Below are 15,976 nucleotides of genomic sequence, written 5' to 3' on the forward strand. Positions count from 1 at the left end.
TTGACCATCTAGATTAAATATTTTATATACTGAGAATGTTGATGTTGAATTTTTTATGAAAAGATAAAATATAAATATTTTCTATATTGAGAATTACGTTTGAAAAAAATTGTTGGAAGAACAAATAAATTTTATGTAGTTATGCTCAATTTTGCAAGTGTTAATTTTATATGGATATACGAAGGAAGACTTTGACAAAATATGTTAGTTATGTTTGTATATGTCATTTGATCCCACTATAGTAGTATTTATGTGATTATGATAGAATTATCGAAATTGAGTTTTTTTTTTTTTTTTTGAGTTATGATTTAAATAATATTTGGTGTGATGTTTTATAAGAGTAAATAACATAAATTTTTATTATTATTATAATGAGCATGCGTGTTGAATCGTAAAACTTTGATTTAATATAAAAAAATAGAAACAAAAATGTATTAGTTATAAAAAAAATAAAGTAATATATATAAAATGAATATAAAAATATTTATAAAAATAATTATGTAAAATAAACTTCATAAATTAATTAATAAAATACATAAAAAAATGTATTTATAAGTATATAATATATTTATTCAATTATAAAAGATTAACTCATTCACATTGTTATGTACGAAATTTAGAATTAGGTTAAAAGCCCAAGGTAAAAAGAAGAATGGGCCTAGCAATATAGTTGATTGAATTGGCTGAAGGACATCGTAAGGAAATCAAAGAAAATAGGTTTATTTCTAAGGAAAGTCCTCAGGACGGAAGGACCTCAGGTCGGTAGGTCCTCAAGACGGAAAGACCTCGAGTCGGAAGGTTTTCAGGTCGGGAGGTCCTCAAGACGGAAAGTCCTCAGGACGGAAGGACCTCAGGTCGGTAGGTCCTCAAGACGGAAAGACCTCAAGTCGGAAGGTTTTCAGGTCGGGAGGTCCTCAAGACGGAAAGTCATCAGGACGGAAGGACCTCAGGTCGGTGGGTCCTCAAGACGGAAAGACCTCAGGTCGGAAGGTTTTCAGGTCGGGAGGTCCTCAAGACGGAAAGTCATCAGGACGGAAGGACCTCAGGTCGGTAGGTCCTCAAGACGGAAAGACCTCAAGTCGGAAGGTTTTCAGGTCGGGAGGTCCTCAAGACGGAAAGTCATCAGGACGGAAGGACCTCAGGTCGGTAGGTCCTCAAGACGGAAAGACCTCAGGTCGGAAGGTCTTCAGGTCGGGAGGTCCTCAAGACGGGAAGTCCGCAGGTCGGGAGGCCCTCGGGACGGGAAATCCGCAGGTCGGGAGGCCTTCAGGACGGGAAGTTCTCAAGTCGGAACTCTGCGGCAGGACCAACAAATCGGATGGTTTGTTAGTCGGGATGTCTGTAGCTATTCCAAATAAGTCAGATGGTTTGCAAGTCGGGAGGATTGGCAGTCGGACCCATACTATTGTAGATTGGCAGTCGGGCCTAAAGGGCGGAAGGTCTGTGGTCGGCTCAAAGAGTGAAATATAGGGATAATTTTGGTCTGCTGAGGACGCGTGTCAGCAGGAGAAGGGTTGGAAGACGGTTGGGAAGGAGACGTTGTAACTGTTCGGGTGACGGTTTTCGGTACGGTTTCCCAGAGAATATTTAAAGGCTTGGATAATCATTGGGCAAGGTATCTTCAATCAACTTCAACAAAACAAAGTCAGATTTGGGGATCACCACTTTAAATTTCAGTCTTTTATTTTCCAGTTTATTTTCTGTACCATACAGTGTTTAGAGATTCCTAATCTCAGGCACTAATTAATCAAGTTTAAGGATATTTTCTATATCTTTGAATTTTACTTTATTTTTGTTGAAAAATTACATCAACACACATAATATAAAAAAATTATAGAAAAATCTAAAATATAATTATATATAATTAAATAATATATACAAGGTGAACACAAGGAAAACAAGTGAGTGGTGGTAGCCCACCAAAAAATTCTATTTAAATTTTTTTTAAAAACTCTAGAATAAAATAAAAATATAATTAAATATTGTTACGTACGAAATTTAGAATTAGGTTAAAAGCCCAAGGTAAAAAGAAGAATGGGCCTGGCAATAGAGTTGATTGAACTGGCTGAAGGACACCGTGAGGAAATCAAGGAAAATAGATTTATTTCTAAGGAAAATACAAGACGGAAGGTCCTCAGGACGGAAGGACCTCAGGTCGGTAAGTCCTCAGGACGGTAGGTCCTCAAGACGGAAGGACCTCAGGTCGGTAAGTCCTCAGGACGGTAGGTCCTCAAGACGGAAAGACTTCAGGTCGGAAGGTCCTCAAGACGGAAAGACCTCAAGTCGGAAGGTTTACAGGTCGGGAGGTCCTCAAGACGGAAAGACCTCAAGTCGGAAGGTTTTCAGGTCGGGAGGTCCTCAAGACGGAAAGACCTCAAGTCGGAAGGTTTTCAGGTCGGGAGGTCCTCAAGACGGAAAGACCTCAAGTCGGAAGGTTTTCAGGTCGGGAGGTCCTCAAGTCGGAAAGACCTCAAGTCGGAAGGTTTTCAGGTCGGGAGGTCCTCAAGACGGAAAGACCTCAAGTCGGAAGGTTTTCAAGTCGGGAGGTCCTCAAGACGGAAAGACCTCAAGTCGGAAGGTTTTCAGGTCGGGAGGTCCTCAAGTCGGAAAGACCTCAAGTCGGAAGGTTTTCAGGTCGGGAAGTCCTCAAGACGGAAAGACCTCAAGTCGGAAGGTTTCCAGGTCGGGAGGTCATCAAGACGGAAGGCCCTCAGGTCGGGAAGTTCTCAGGTCGGAATTCTGCGGCAGAACCAGCAAGTCAGATGGTTTGCAAGTCGGGAGGATTGGCAGTCGGACCCATACTATTGTAGATTGGCAGTCGGGCCTAAAGGGCGGAAGGTCTGTGGTCGGCTCAAAGAGTGAAATATAGGGATAATTTTGGTCTGCTGAGGACGCGTGTCAGCAGGAGAAGGGTTGGAAGACGGTTGGGAAGGAGACATTGTAACCGTTCGGGTGACGGTTTTCGGTACGGTTTCCCAGAGAATATTTAAAGGCTTGGATAATCATTTGGCAAGGCATCTTCAATCAACTTCAACAAAGCAAAGTCAGATTTGGGGATCACCACTTTAAATTTCAGTCTTTTATTTTCCAGTTTATTTTCTGTACCATACAGTGTTTAGAGATTCCTAATCTCAGGCACTAATTAATCAAGTTTAAGGATATTTTCTATATCTTTGAATTTTACTTTATTTTTGTTGAAAAATTACATCAACAAATTGGCGACCACAGTGGGAGCAAGACAAAATTGCTCATTCCAATTCCGGCGAAAATTTCATACGTCTTAGATCCGGCCGTATCATCGGAAGGGTCCATATGGCAGGTTCACAACCTCAATCATCTTCGGCACCGGTGGGAGAATCCGTTCCACCACCTATTGTGCCAAATGCCGGGGAAATCCCACAACCACCAACTGATTGGTGGTCTTATGTTCAACAAATGTTGCGTGAGCAACAAACGAACATGTTGCGTGAGCAACAGAATCTGATGCAGACCATGATAGATCAAGCACTGTCTAGGGTTAGTCTTCAACCCACTCAAACTCCACCAGGAGTATCACCGTCCAGACTACAGACAAATTTCGCAGGGCCATCATTCGTGGACAGTACATTCCCAAGTGCCACTAATCCCAACCGAATGGATAGGGGAAAATCTCCTCTGACTTTTCCCAACACTGTTCCACTGGGACCAAGGGTTACCAATCCGCAGACGAACAATACAAGGGAGGACAGGCCTGAAGGATATATACATGATCCTATTCATATTCCTGTGCAGGATCCGTTCCATGTTCCTGATCATCAACGCTTTCATGTAGATCCTGATGAGCTTGCACATATATTAAGGGATCAGTATGGATTAACTCCTCAGATGGCTAACCGCCCTGCATATCAGAAACCTTTCCCAGAAAGGGTCATTAATGAACACCCTCTCCCAAGGAATTATCGACCACCCGATTTTCATGCATTCTCAGGGGAGGACGGATCTTCCACCATAGAACATGTTGGTCGGTTCACAGCACAATTGGGAGAAGTTGGTAATAACCCTTTTTATAAGTTGCAACTGTTTGGTTTATCTCTTACTAGAACCGCGTTTTCGTGGTTTGCAAGTCTGCCCCCTGGACAAATTCAGACGTGGGAAGGACTGGAGACGGCATTTCATGCTAGATTCTTCAATCCTTTACCAACTGTTTCTTTAACAGATTTACTGGAATTGAGGCAGTATCCAGAAGAATCTGCTTCACAATTTATAGAAAGGGTGCGATTGATGAAGGGACGATGTCCTACGGTAATCAGTGAGAAAGAGATGACCAATTTAGTGGTCCGGAATATGCATACTCGCTTAAGAAAGGCGCTCACTGCCCTGGATGTTGAGGATTTGGCAAGTCTTGCATCCAAGGCAGGACGTTTAGAATCTTTGTTTAGAGAAGAATATCAGCATAACAGGCGTAATAGAGGCCAACATATGGCGAGTATGGGAACAGAAACATGTGACTTTGATTTTAATCAGTCAGAAGAGATGGCAGCCGAAATCCTTTCTGGAAAACCTTATGTATGCCCTAAATTGAAGCCAGTTCCAGGATCTGAAGGAAAGGAGCAACCGACGTTTGATAGTTCGAAAGCTGATGAAATCTTTGATATCCTACTGACTGATGGGCAGATCCGTATTCCAAAGGGGCAAAGATTGGCCACTAAAGAAGAGATCAAAGGGAGACCATATTGTAAGTGGCATAATTCTTTCACACATAATACAAGTCAGTGTACTCATTTCAGGAAGGAAATTCAAAAAGCCATTAAGACAGGTCGGCTCAAATACATCACTCTAGGTGTAGACCAGCAACCGTTTCCGAAAGTAACAACGGCAATGGTTGACATCCAACCAAGTTCGGAAACAGGGAAAAGTTCGGCCAATGATGGACATACAGGGGAACGAACTCAGGCAAACCCTGGAACTAAAAAGGGAAGTCAGCCAAACAGTGGCCGACCGGAAGAACGACTCAAAGTTGTTGAAAGACCAGTCGCTGAAAAATGGGACCGACCAGACGGTTCGTTTAATGTGGAGGTGAAAGAAAGGGTTGTAGTACGTGACCACCCGACCAGAAAAACAGGATCAGTCGGGAACAATTGGGCTCGAAATAAAAAGCCTTTACCCGTTGATATAGATCCTCGTTTCCCAGGTATGAATCGTACACAGATCCGCAACGCCAAACGCAGGTATGCTGCAAAGTATGGGAAACAAGTCCCTTCAGTAAAACAACGAACCGACGAACAAAAAGCAGCCGACCACTGGGCAGGAGATCAGTCCATTATAGTCTTTACAGAACGAACGACCAACGAGCCGGGAGCAGCCATTCAATCTCTAAAAAGTCGGTCCAGTCGGGTCTGTTCAGGAAAGCAACCGAACGACCGATTAGGTGCTTCCGACTATACCAAAGGAAGTTCGTCGGGACAAGGGAAAGGTAAAGGAATGGCAGATGAAATAATTAAAGGTTTTAGATGCCAACATTGTGAACGGATCAACATCAATCCATCTCTTGAAGAATTTCGTATTGAATCTTTGACGGTTCAATCTCGGGATATGACAAAGGAAGAAGTAGTAACTACAGAGGAAAGTTCAAGATCTGTTAAATCTCGTCTCGGACCACGAATCCCTTGTCGAATGACAGAGATTAATCAGATGAGTGATGAACCGATGTGGGCGAGTCTGGTAGATGATACTATGGACGAACCTTTATGGGCATTCTTGGCAGATGGCGAATTAGAGGAAACAGAGTGGGCAAAGACCACAGATTCCGATCCTCAGTCGGAAACACCTTCGATTGTGTTTCCTCCTATTCCAGAGGGTGCGATCTCCCATTTGAAACCTCTATATGTTAATGCTCACATTTGTGGGAAACCAATCACAAAGGTTTTCGTGGATAATGGAGCAGTCTTTAATGTTATGCCATTGAAGACCCTCAAGAAGTTAGGGAAAGGAATTCATGATCTGTCTCCTGTGGAATTCGAAATGACAAGTTTTACAGGGCAGCCGACTAAGCCTGAAGGCATGATGGTTGCCACGATCGAGGTCGGGCCAAAGAAGATCTCCACTGTTTTCTTTATTGTGGACGCAGATACTACATACTCTCTCTTGCTGGGAAGAGACTGGATTCATGCCTCTCAATGTGTGCCATCAACCTTGCACCAACAATTAATGTTCTGGGAAGGAAATCAGGTCTTCAAAATGGAAGCGAATGACAACCCATTTGATGTATCAGAACAAGTTGAAGAGTCAGTATTTTATTCCAGTCCTTTGGCTCCGATGTCTCAATTGTATATGGCCAGGGAATACCCAAACAAGGGTTATAAAGTCACTGGCCAGAACTCGATGTTCTATTAAAAGAACACCTTTATTGTATGGCTCATGATAAAGCCACACCCATTCCTATATAATTTGTTTGTTATGGAAGATACAAGTTTAGAAGTATGTAGTTCTCTTATTAATAAGTTCTATTTAAAGCAGTTATTACATAAAGTAGAAAATAATAAAGAGATTCTGGATGTTCACCTCCAAGAAGATGAACAATTTCGTTGGCCCGACTTATTAGAAAAAACAGAACCAACAGCTTCATCACAAGACCCGTTATTGGAGTTTAATTTAGGAACCGAATTGGTTCCAAAAGTGATCAGGTTAAGTGGTTATTTGTCTAAAGAGCAACAAACAATGATGCTCGAAGTTATTAGAAACAACATTGATTGTTTAGCATGGGATTATTCAGAAATGCCTGGTTTGACAAGAAGTCTAATAGAGCATCGATTGCCTATCAAGGAAGGTTGCAAACCTTACAAACAACCTCCAAGGCGAATGAGCCCGGAGCTGATGCCTCAAATCAAGGAAGAAATCCAAAAACTCCTCAAAGTGGGTTTCATTCAGCCTTGCCGTTATGCGGAGTGGCTGGCTAACATTGTGCCAGTGGTCAAGAAAAATGGTAAGATAAGGATATGCATCGACTTCAGGGATTTGAATCTAGCTACCCCTAAGGACGAATATGTGATGCCTATGGCCGACATGTTGATAGATGCAGCAGCAGGGCATAAAATCCTTAGTCTGATGGATGGTTATGCAGGTTATAACCAAATATTCTTGGCAGAAGAAGACATTCCTAAGACAGCATTCAGATGCCCAGGGGCTTTAGGTATTTATGAATGGACAGTCATGCCATTCGGGTTAAAGAATGCAGGGGCAACTTACCAAAGAGCCATGAATTCAATCTTTCATGATTTAATTGGCAGATCTATGGAAGTTTATATTGATGATGTTATTGTTAAATCTGCCAGTTTTGACGAACATTTGAGAGATCTTGAAGAGGCATTCGAAAGAATGAAGAAGTACAAGTTGAAGATGAATCCAACTAAATGTGCTTTTGGAATATCAGCCGGGAGCTTTTTAGGATTTCTAGTTCATGAGAGAGGAATTGAAATCGATGCCAATAAGGCTAAAGCCATTCTTGACAGTCGGCCACCTAAGACGGTTAAAGAAATTCAAAGTCTTTTGGGTAAGGTGAACTATTTGAGGCGTTTCATTTCCAATGCTGCTGGCAAGGTCAAACCCATTACTAAATTGTTGAAAGCTGGAAAAAATGCTTTTGAATGGGGTCCCGACCAACAGACGGCTTTAGATGCTATCAAGCAGGCATTGGTTCACCCTCCAGTCTTGATGCCTCCTAAACAAGGTCGGCCACTCAAACTTTATTTGGCAAATACATATGAAGTGGTTAGCTGTTTATTGGCACAGGATGGTGATGACGGGAAGGAAAGGGCAATCTACTATCTCAGTAAAACCCTTACAGGACCAGAACTGAATTACACTATGCCAGAAAAAATGTGTTATTCATTGGTCTTCGCTTGTACTAAACTCGAGCATTATTTGCTGCCCAGAAGAATTGAGGTCATATCAAAGGTGGATCTCATCAAATTGGTTTTACAAAGACCTACTATGAAGGGGAGACTCATGAAGTGGGCCATCAAATTGGCTCCTTTCGATCTTCAACATTCCCCGTTGAGGGCAATTAAGGGACAAGCAGTAGCCGACTTCTTGGCAGAATTCTCACAAGTCGGGTATTCTCTTTGTGATAGTGTCCGACCATTTAGTTGTTCATCATATCTGGATAATCTACAGGTCGGATGTGTGCCTTATATAAGTACCAGAACATGGTTGATGTTCTTTGATGGCTCTACCTCTGGAAACAAATCAGGGGCAGGGGTCTTTTTGCAAGGACCTGATGGTCAAAAGATCAACTTACAACTACGATTGGAAGCCATGACCCATAATTCGGCAGAATATGAAGCTTTAATTTTGGGTTTGGAGGCTTTAATTGCCAGGAAGGTCCAGTCTGTAATCATAAGGGGGGATTCTCAGTTAGTAGTCAACCAGGTAAACAATCAATATGTTTGCAATTATCCTCATCTTCGCAGATACAGGGATATTGTGGGTCGGTTACTGACAAGAATCTCAGAAGTAATAATTGAGTTCGTTCCGAGGAAAGAAAACCAACGTGCTGATGAATTGGCTCAAAGGGCCTGTAAAGGAATTCTGGAGGATTTTGGGTCGGAGGTCAAGTCGGGCATAGAAGAAAAGACAGACCCAATATGTGACCGAATGGTCGGGCAAGAGACTGTCAGACAGGAGCCCGACTACGAAGTTGTTGGTCAGGAGCCCGACTTCGAAGTTACGGTCGGGCAGGAAATTATCGGACAGGAGCCCGACTGTGAAGTTACGGTCGGGCAAGAGATTGTCGGACAGGAGCCCGACTGCGAAGTTATGGTCGAGCAGGAGACTGTCGGACAGGAGCCCGACTGCGTAGTTGATATCAGGCAGGAGTCCGACGGCGAAACAGTGCCCGATTGGAGAACAGAGCTTATCATGTATTTACAGAATCCAGGTGCGAGTGTTTCGGTTGCGACACGATTGAAAGCTTTACGTTTTCAATTGATAAATGGAATTTTGTATAAGAGATCATTTGAAGGTCTGCTTTTGAAATGTTTGGGGTCTACAGAAGCTCTAGAGGTAATGACAGAAGTACATGGTGGGATATGTGGAGCTCATCGGGCAGGTCTCAATATGAGATGGGCCATTCATCGTTTGGGTTTTTTCTGGCCAAAGATTTTTGAAGATTGCATACAATTTGCCAAAGGCTGCCAGGAATGTCAGAGACATGGAAATTTAAACCATTTGCCAGTAACCGAATTGCAATTCTTGGCAAAACCATGGCCTTTTAAATCATGGGCTATGGATATTATTGGTAAGATACATCCTGCTTCATCGAAACATCATTGTTTCATATTGGTCGCGACTGACTACTTTACCAAATGGGTAGAAGCAGTTGCTTTGAAAAATGTGGATCAGAAAGAAGTGATAGACTTCGTTTTGAATCAAATTATTTACAGATATGGTATTCCTCAGTCTATAACAACCGACCAAGGCTTGGTTTTCACAGGGGAAAAGTTCTCTAATTTCTTGGGAGAATTCGGTGTTCGATTACACCATTCGTCACCTTATTATCCCCAAGCCAATGGACAAGCGGAAGCAGCAAATAAGATCATTATTGGGATTATAAAGAAGATGGTTGAAGGAAACCCAAGAAAGTGGCATTTGTTATTGTCTCAAGCTTTATGGGCGCATAGGAACACCAGAAATACGGCCACAGGGTTCTCACCTTACCAACTCACGTTTGGCCAAGATGCTGTTTTACCAGCCGAAATTCGAGTATCATCTGGCCGAACAGAGTTTACTGATAGTGATCTTACAAAAGAATACCAACAACTTATGTTGCAACAGTTGGAGGATTTGGATGTTAACCGACTTCATGCAATAGGTCGAAGTGTGAAACAGAGTGAAATCAGAGCAAGGACTTACGGAAAGAAAGTTCTTCACAGGACATTTCAAAAAGGAGACCTAGTTTGGAAGACCATCCTTCCTACATATAAGAAAACTGACCAATTGGGAAAGTGGTCACCGAATTGGGAAGGACCATACATTGTTCAAAAAGATATTGGGAATGGCGCTTTCATTATTGTAAATCATGAAGGTAGAAGAGTACATGATTGTATTAATGCTAAATATCTGAAGAGGTATTATCCTGCCTTTTCAGATAACAAAACTGCCTGAAACAAAATATTATTCAGAACCCATTTATGGGGTTCGAACCTATTTAAAGGTTCATTTCTGTTAGTCATCATGTATTTGTGAGAAATTTTCTGCTTCTGAATCAGACTTTTCATCCCAGTGAGTGGATATTAGTTCTGGTTCTTCTTCAATAAGATCTTCCAAGTCTGGTCGGTACCTCTCCCATTGGCTTTGCATTTCGTCTAAGTCTTGATTGGTACGTGCTTGCATGTCTGTTATGGCTTGATATTCACGGTCAACAATGGTACGCAATCTTGAAAAGACTTTTCGTTGATTGGAAAAGATATTATCCCAACCAAGATCTGGAAGTATGGTTGCTGCGTGGTTTTCAATCATTTCCATGTGATGATGGAGATCAGGAATGCGGCTAAGGATGTCACGAAGAGGTTCATACCCCTCAATGATTTTTTCCATCAGGCGGATGACGCGATGAATAGTTCTTCTACCTCGTTGGGAGAATCGGAATTTGAAGTCTAGTTGCTTGAGTACATGTAACAAGTCTTCTGCATGGCCTCCAATAGGGTGATTACCCACAAAGAAGGGTTGAAGAACACCCTGCCAGTTGCTTGATGGAACATGAGGTCGGTCATTCGCCATGTTTGTTAACGTTTCAAGTGTTTTGATTTTTAAAATATGCCTTGGAATGTGTTTCTTAAAATGTGAGAAACAGTGTTCTTTTAAAGAAGGAGTTTGTCTCGATTCCTACAAAGTTGGAAATTGAAAGGTGATCCTTGTTTTGAGAGAAGAAAGAAAAATATATTACTAAGTCACATGTTGTTACAGAAGGGGAAGTATTACAACAGTGCCCCTAGGGCAGTTTTTATATGGGTCCATTTGATTTCGTCCCTGGATAGCCTTCTGGTATTGGCAGCCGTCTGATATCTTATGATGAATTGGGATCGGGCTTGGGTTTTCAGCTCTTGATCCAATTCAGCCTCATTCTTGGTATATTTCTCAAGCAGACGCTGCTCATTGGTAATTTGCTTATCCAGGGTAGATTGTTCTTTCCTTAGCTCCCGCAATTCTGCCTCCTTTTTCTGAATAGCTTCATCAACTTGAGCTTTCGTGCTAAGGAGACCACCCAGCCTTCCAGTAGTCTGCTGAAGGGATTCTCGGGTCTTAGCCAAAGAATTCTCCAGCGTTGTTTGATCGAAGTCGGGCTGGGGGGTTTCGGCTGACAGGAGTCCAATGACTAACACTTCAGTCTTGAGCTCTGTAAGTCTTTCCATCAGCCGATGCAGAATGGGGACGGCTGGTGATTCCGTTGGAGTGTAAAAAAGAAGGCCACCAACCGTCTGAATGAGTTTGTCCAATAAGTCGGACCTTAATTCTGACAGGGGATGGTTAATGGCCTCAGTGAATATAGTTTGGGCCTCCGCCGGAACCGGAACAGTCGATAGGACAGCTAAGTCCGAAGGCCCCTGTAAGTCCTACAATGTCAATAAGTATTCCAAGGGAGGTGCAACTTTGTTCAGATAAGATATGTGTTACCTCTGGGCGGACTGCTGTCAGTGAGGGGGGCAGCAATGAGGTCGGTCGAGTAGGGCAGACAGCTGGTATAATAGCAGCCGACTCGTCGGCTGCTGCGAATGGTCGCTGAGGTGCCGACCTGGGTCCCTATGGAAAGTGGTATATGAAACAGTTAGTGTTTTCTGAAAGAAACATTGTAGCATGGATTGGTTTAATCTTACCAAATTCACAGAAGTCTCCGATTCGGACGAAGACATTTCTTCTATTTCTGGAGTTTGGGCTGCCGCAGGTGGTTCTTCTGCCTGCCACTCGATGGCTAGAGGGAGCGCCGCTGCTGGTTGGGCGGCTGCATCTAGAGCCACTGCAGTCGGGATCTCTGGGGCACCTTCGAGTTCGGGATCAGCAACATCAAGGATGTCGTTTTGAGGGTTAGCTTCGGCGAGGGCAGTTGGTCCTTCCTTCGAAATGGATGAGTCTGATGCCATGTATGGCGGTTGACCCATCTGGGAAGTTGTCCCCTCACTGTCCGAAGAGACCCCTGCTGCTGATTCGATGGGTGAAGGTGTCTGTGAAAAATCATGGAAATGTTGTTGTTAGATATCTCAAAGATGATCATTAGAATCCTAAGTATTGCCGATGAGAGAACTTACAGGTTCTATAGGCGCTGCTGGTAAAGATTGCCTCCTGGTCGGGTGCCTGGCCCGACCGCTCCTCGGTGCAGGAGGAAGAGTTTGCCTCCTTGTCGGGTCCTCCGCCCGACTGCTCATTGGCAAAGTGAGAAGTGGAGTAGGGGTTTGGAGAGGAACTGCCTCAGTCGGGACCAAAGGTTGGTCGGCTGGGGCTGGCGTCGGTTGTGTGGTCGGTGCTGCCAAGGTCGGTTCTGGTGAATGATATGTGAAATCAAAGTTAAGATATAGCGAATTGGTTCACGGTTTTAAGAAAAATTACCTATTCGGGGTCGGATCCTTGCTGATGTTTTAGTAGTTCCAAGGTCCGCTGGAGCTTGCTGGTCGGTCCCAGAGGTCGGGGGTGTTTGTAGCTGGGAAGCTTTCCTTTTTCGCATCGGAACACTAGATCCGATTCCCGGGGCGGCTGTTTGTTGTTGAGTGCTAGTATGTCTAGCCGCCCCTAGAACCAATCCTTGGGGTGGAAGGAGTATGTTCAGCAACCGACCCTCATCAGGGGAAATCAGGGGCCATACAACCGACCACCATTCATTGAAAGTATCTACAGTCTCAGGGTTGGAGCGGAAAGGAATATACGAATTGGAAATTATATACGTGGTGAGCTGGGAGATATAAGAAGGGATTGAATTTGGTAGGACTCGTCGGTCGGGACTTTGAAAAATTATATGAGGACAAGCGACGGGTCCAGGGATACCTTGGCAACAGCCGAACTGGCGCGCCATGAATTGAGGTTCATAATTAAAGGTGCAAAAAGTTTTCTGCCCTTTTTTATCAAGTTTTTTGCTGCTAAAAAGAGACCTGGGCTTGAGGGCAACGTCCCAGGCAAAAGAATAGGTGGGATGAGGACAAGGTTCAGGAGTCGGAAGAGGATTTGGTGCCGGAAAGGGCCAAAAATGGTCGGGAGCATAACCCGCATATTTTTTATACATAGAAAATCGAGAGTTACTGCGGGTATCCGTTACTATTGCGGTTATTATTGGATCGGAAGATTGGAGTTTATTGCGTCCTGAACAGAGTCGGTTGAGGGCTAATCCCAAATGTTTTTCGGAGGTTGGCATAGTGGGCGGAGATCCTAAGTTGAACGCGTTAGGGAAGTAAAGACGGAACCAGAGTTCTAAAAACCAAAAAGGACCCGATGCAGCAGTGTCTAATTTTCTACTATCATTATCTGTTAGACGAAGGCTAACTCTAGTAAGTCCTTCAAACAGATTGGCTAAAAACAGGGTGCCAAGGGAAAAGAACCGACCTGACGCGATATGAATGGCCAGGTCGAGATGAGAAGGAAGAACACATTTGGAAGGGGAAACAATGATGTACCTGCAAAGCCAAAAAAGGATAAAGGCAGTATGCTCCCGGTCGGTCACAGGGGTCCCTGGAGCCCCTTGCTGGTCGGTTGCGAACTTTGTCCAACCCCATTCCTTCACACCTTGTAAAGACCATCCTGGATGGTCTTCTGATGGCTCCTGCCCATCTAGGGCTCCCATTACAGGGTCTTCACCCACAACTGGGAGATGCGCGATCATTGCCACGTCCATAAGAGTTGGACCAAAGGGGCCAGAGGGTAGGAGGAAAGTCCCATTTTCCGCATTCCAGAAGGCAGACATGGCCAAGAGCACCTTCTCATGCAGGTTGATAGGCATGGTGGACAATAGTATTGCTTGGTCGATTTTTTGAGATCGCCATTGGGCCTGGAAGTGTTCCGCTACCCGTCGATACCAAGCGCGGTAAGGATCTTTTGGGTCTGTGAGATGGGTTTTGATGCTATCTCGAATGCGAACTGCTTGGTAGTTAGGATTGTTGATAGCCAGGGAATTTCGGGATTCCAAAACTTCCCTCATTCGATTTGAGTCTTCAGGAGTAGTGCAATATGGGCGGATCGTCGGAGTTAGTACTTTCGAGGCTGAAAATGGGCCCTCCGGGAGGGTTCCGTCGAAAGGAAGGGCAGGAATGTATTGATTCGCCATGGTTAGAGTGTTTTGGGATTGTGATTCACAAAAGCTCGTATTGCAGAGAAGGAAGTTAATCTGGAGTGTTGCAGTAACTGGTGCAGTTGCTAAGGGAGTTTTTCAAGAGGGTGGTGATTTATGAACTTCCAAACATTGATTGTTAAATGGCGTTTGAAAGTCCCTTGGCGGCGGGCAAGTTGTTACGTACGAAATTTAGAATTAGGTTAAAAGCCCAAGGTAAAAAGAAGAATGGGTCTGGCAATAGAGTTGATTGAACTGGCTGAAGGACACCGTGAGGAAATCAAGGAAAATAGATTTATTTCTAAGGAAAATACAAGACGGAAGGTCCTCAGGACGGAAGGACCTCAGGTCGGTAAGTCCTCAGGACGGTAGGTCCTCAAGACGGAAGGACCTCAGGTCGGTAAGTCCTCAGGACGGTAGGTCCTCAAGACGGAAAGACTTCAGGTCGGAAGGTCCTCAAGACGGAAAGACCTCAAGTCGGAAGGTTTTCAGGTCGGGAGGTCCTCAAGACGGAAAGACCTCAAGTCGGAAGGTTTTCAGGTCGGGAGGTCCTCAAGACGGAAAGACCTCAAGTCGGAAGGTTTTCAGGTCGGGAGGTCCTCAAGACGGAAAGACCTCAAGTCGGAAGGTTTTCAGGTCGGGAGGTCCTCAAGTCGGAAAGACCTCAAGTCGGAAGGTTTTCAGGTCGGGAGGTCCTCAAGACGGAAAGACCTCAAGTCGGAAGGTTTTCAGGTCGGGAGGTCCTCAAGACGGAAAGACCTCAAGTCGGAAGGTTTTCAGGTCGGGAGGTCCTCAAGTCGGAAAGACCTCAAGTCGGAAGGTTTTCAGGTCAGGAAGTCCTCAAGACGGAAAGACCTCAAGTCGGAAGGTTTCCAGGTCGGGAGGTCATCAAGACGGAAGGCCCTCAGGTCGGGAAGTTCTCAGGTCGGAATTCTGCGGCAGAACCAGCAAGTCAGATGGTTTGCAAGTCGGGAGGATTGGCAGTCGGACCCATACTATTGTAGATTGGCAGTCGGGCCTAAAGGGCGGAAGGTCTGTGGTCGGCTCAAAGAGTGAAATATAGGGATAATTTTGGTCTGCTGAGGACGCGTGTCAGCAGGAGAAGGGTTGGAAGACGGTTGGGAAGGAGACGTTGTAACCGTTCGGGTGACGGTTTTCGGTACGGTTTCCCAGAGAATATTTAAAGGCTTGGATAATCATTTGGCAAGGCATCTTCAATCAACTTCAACAAAGCAAAGTCAGATTTGGGGATCACTACTTTAAATTTCAGTCTTTTATTTTCCATTTTATTTTCTGTACCATACAGTGTTTAGAGATTCCTAATCTCAGGCACTAATTAATCAAGTTTAAGGATATTTTCTATATCTTTGAATTTTACTTTATTTTTGTTGAAAAATTACATCAACAAATATATAAAAATATATTGAATCCCTTCTAGAAGGATCCAACTTAATATTATATAAATATTCTAGTGTGGTACTAGGGTTATTGTATGATTTCATTGGCGTGGCGGTGACACTATTGTTCATGTTCAGATTACGGTTTATGATGTGATAAGGGTTTTTTCTAATTCGTGTGAAGTTAATAGCTATTTTTTATTCTAATTGTTTTTTTTCTTTTTTGTTTTTTTCTTTTTTTAGATGATTTGCCATTTTTGTTTATTTGTTTCGGTTGCTTCAATGGAAGATACGAGAG

General features: G+C 43.7%; 2 long non-coding RNA genes across 4 annotated transcripts; one reads left to right on the forward strand and one right to left on the reverse strand.

The window, feature by feature from the left end:
* The first annotated feature begins 848 nt into the window (after positions 1-848).
* On the forward strand, positions 849-14,820 carry LOC127240168 (uncharacterized). Of its 3 annotated transcripts, XR_007836306.1 has the most exons (4): positions 999-1,094; positions 2,299-2,450; positions 2,547-2,594; positions 14,734-14,820. It is a non-coding gene; the product is annotated as an uncharacterized LOC127240168 (long non-coding RNA). The 3 variants fall into 3 exon arrangements; XR_007836307.1 differs by lacking the exons at positions 999-1,094; positions 2,547-2,594 and adding an exon at positions 849-902; XR_007836305.1 differs by lacking the exon at positions 2,547-2,594.
* Positions 2,347-15,068, reverse strand: LOC127240169 (uncharacterized). Its single transcript, XR_007836308.1, has 3 exons — positions 14,945-15,068; positions 2,470-2,517; positions 2,347-2,421 (listed from the first exon to the last, which is right to left on the reverse strand). It is a non-coding gene; the product is annotated as an uncharacterized LOC127240169 (long non-coding RNA).
* Positions 15,069-15,976: the final 908 nt, after the last annotated feature.

The sequence above is a fragment of the Andrographis paniculata genome, unplaced genomic scaffold (genome assembly GCF_009805555.1).
Source record: "Andrographis paniculata isolate CXL003 unplaced genomic scaffold, ASM980555v1 Contig79END, whole genome shotgun sequence".
Taxonomy (NCBI): Eukaryota; Viridiplantae; Streptophyta; class Magnoliopsida; order Lamiales; family Acanthaceae; genus Andrographis; species Andrographis paniculata.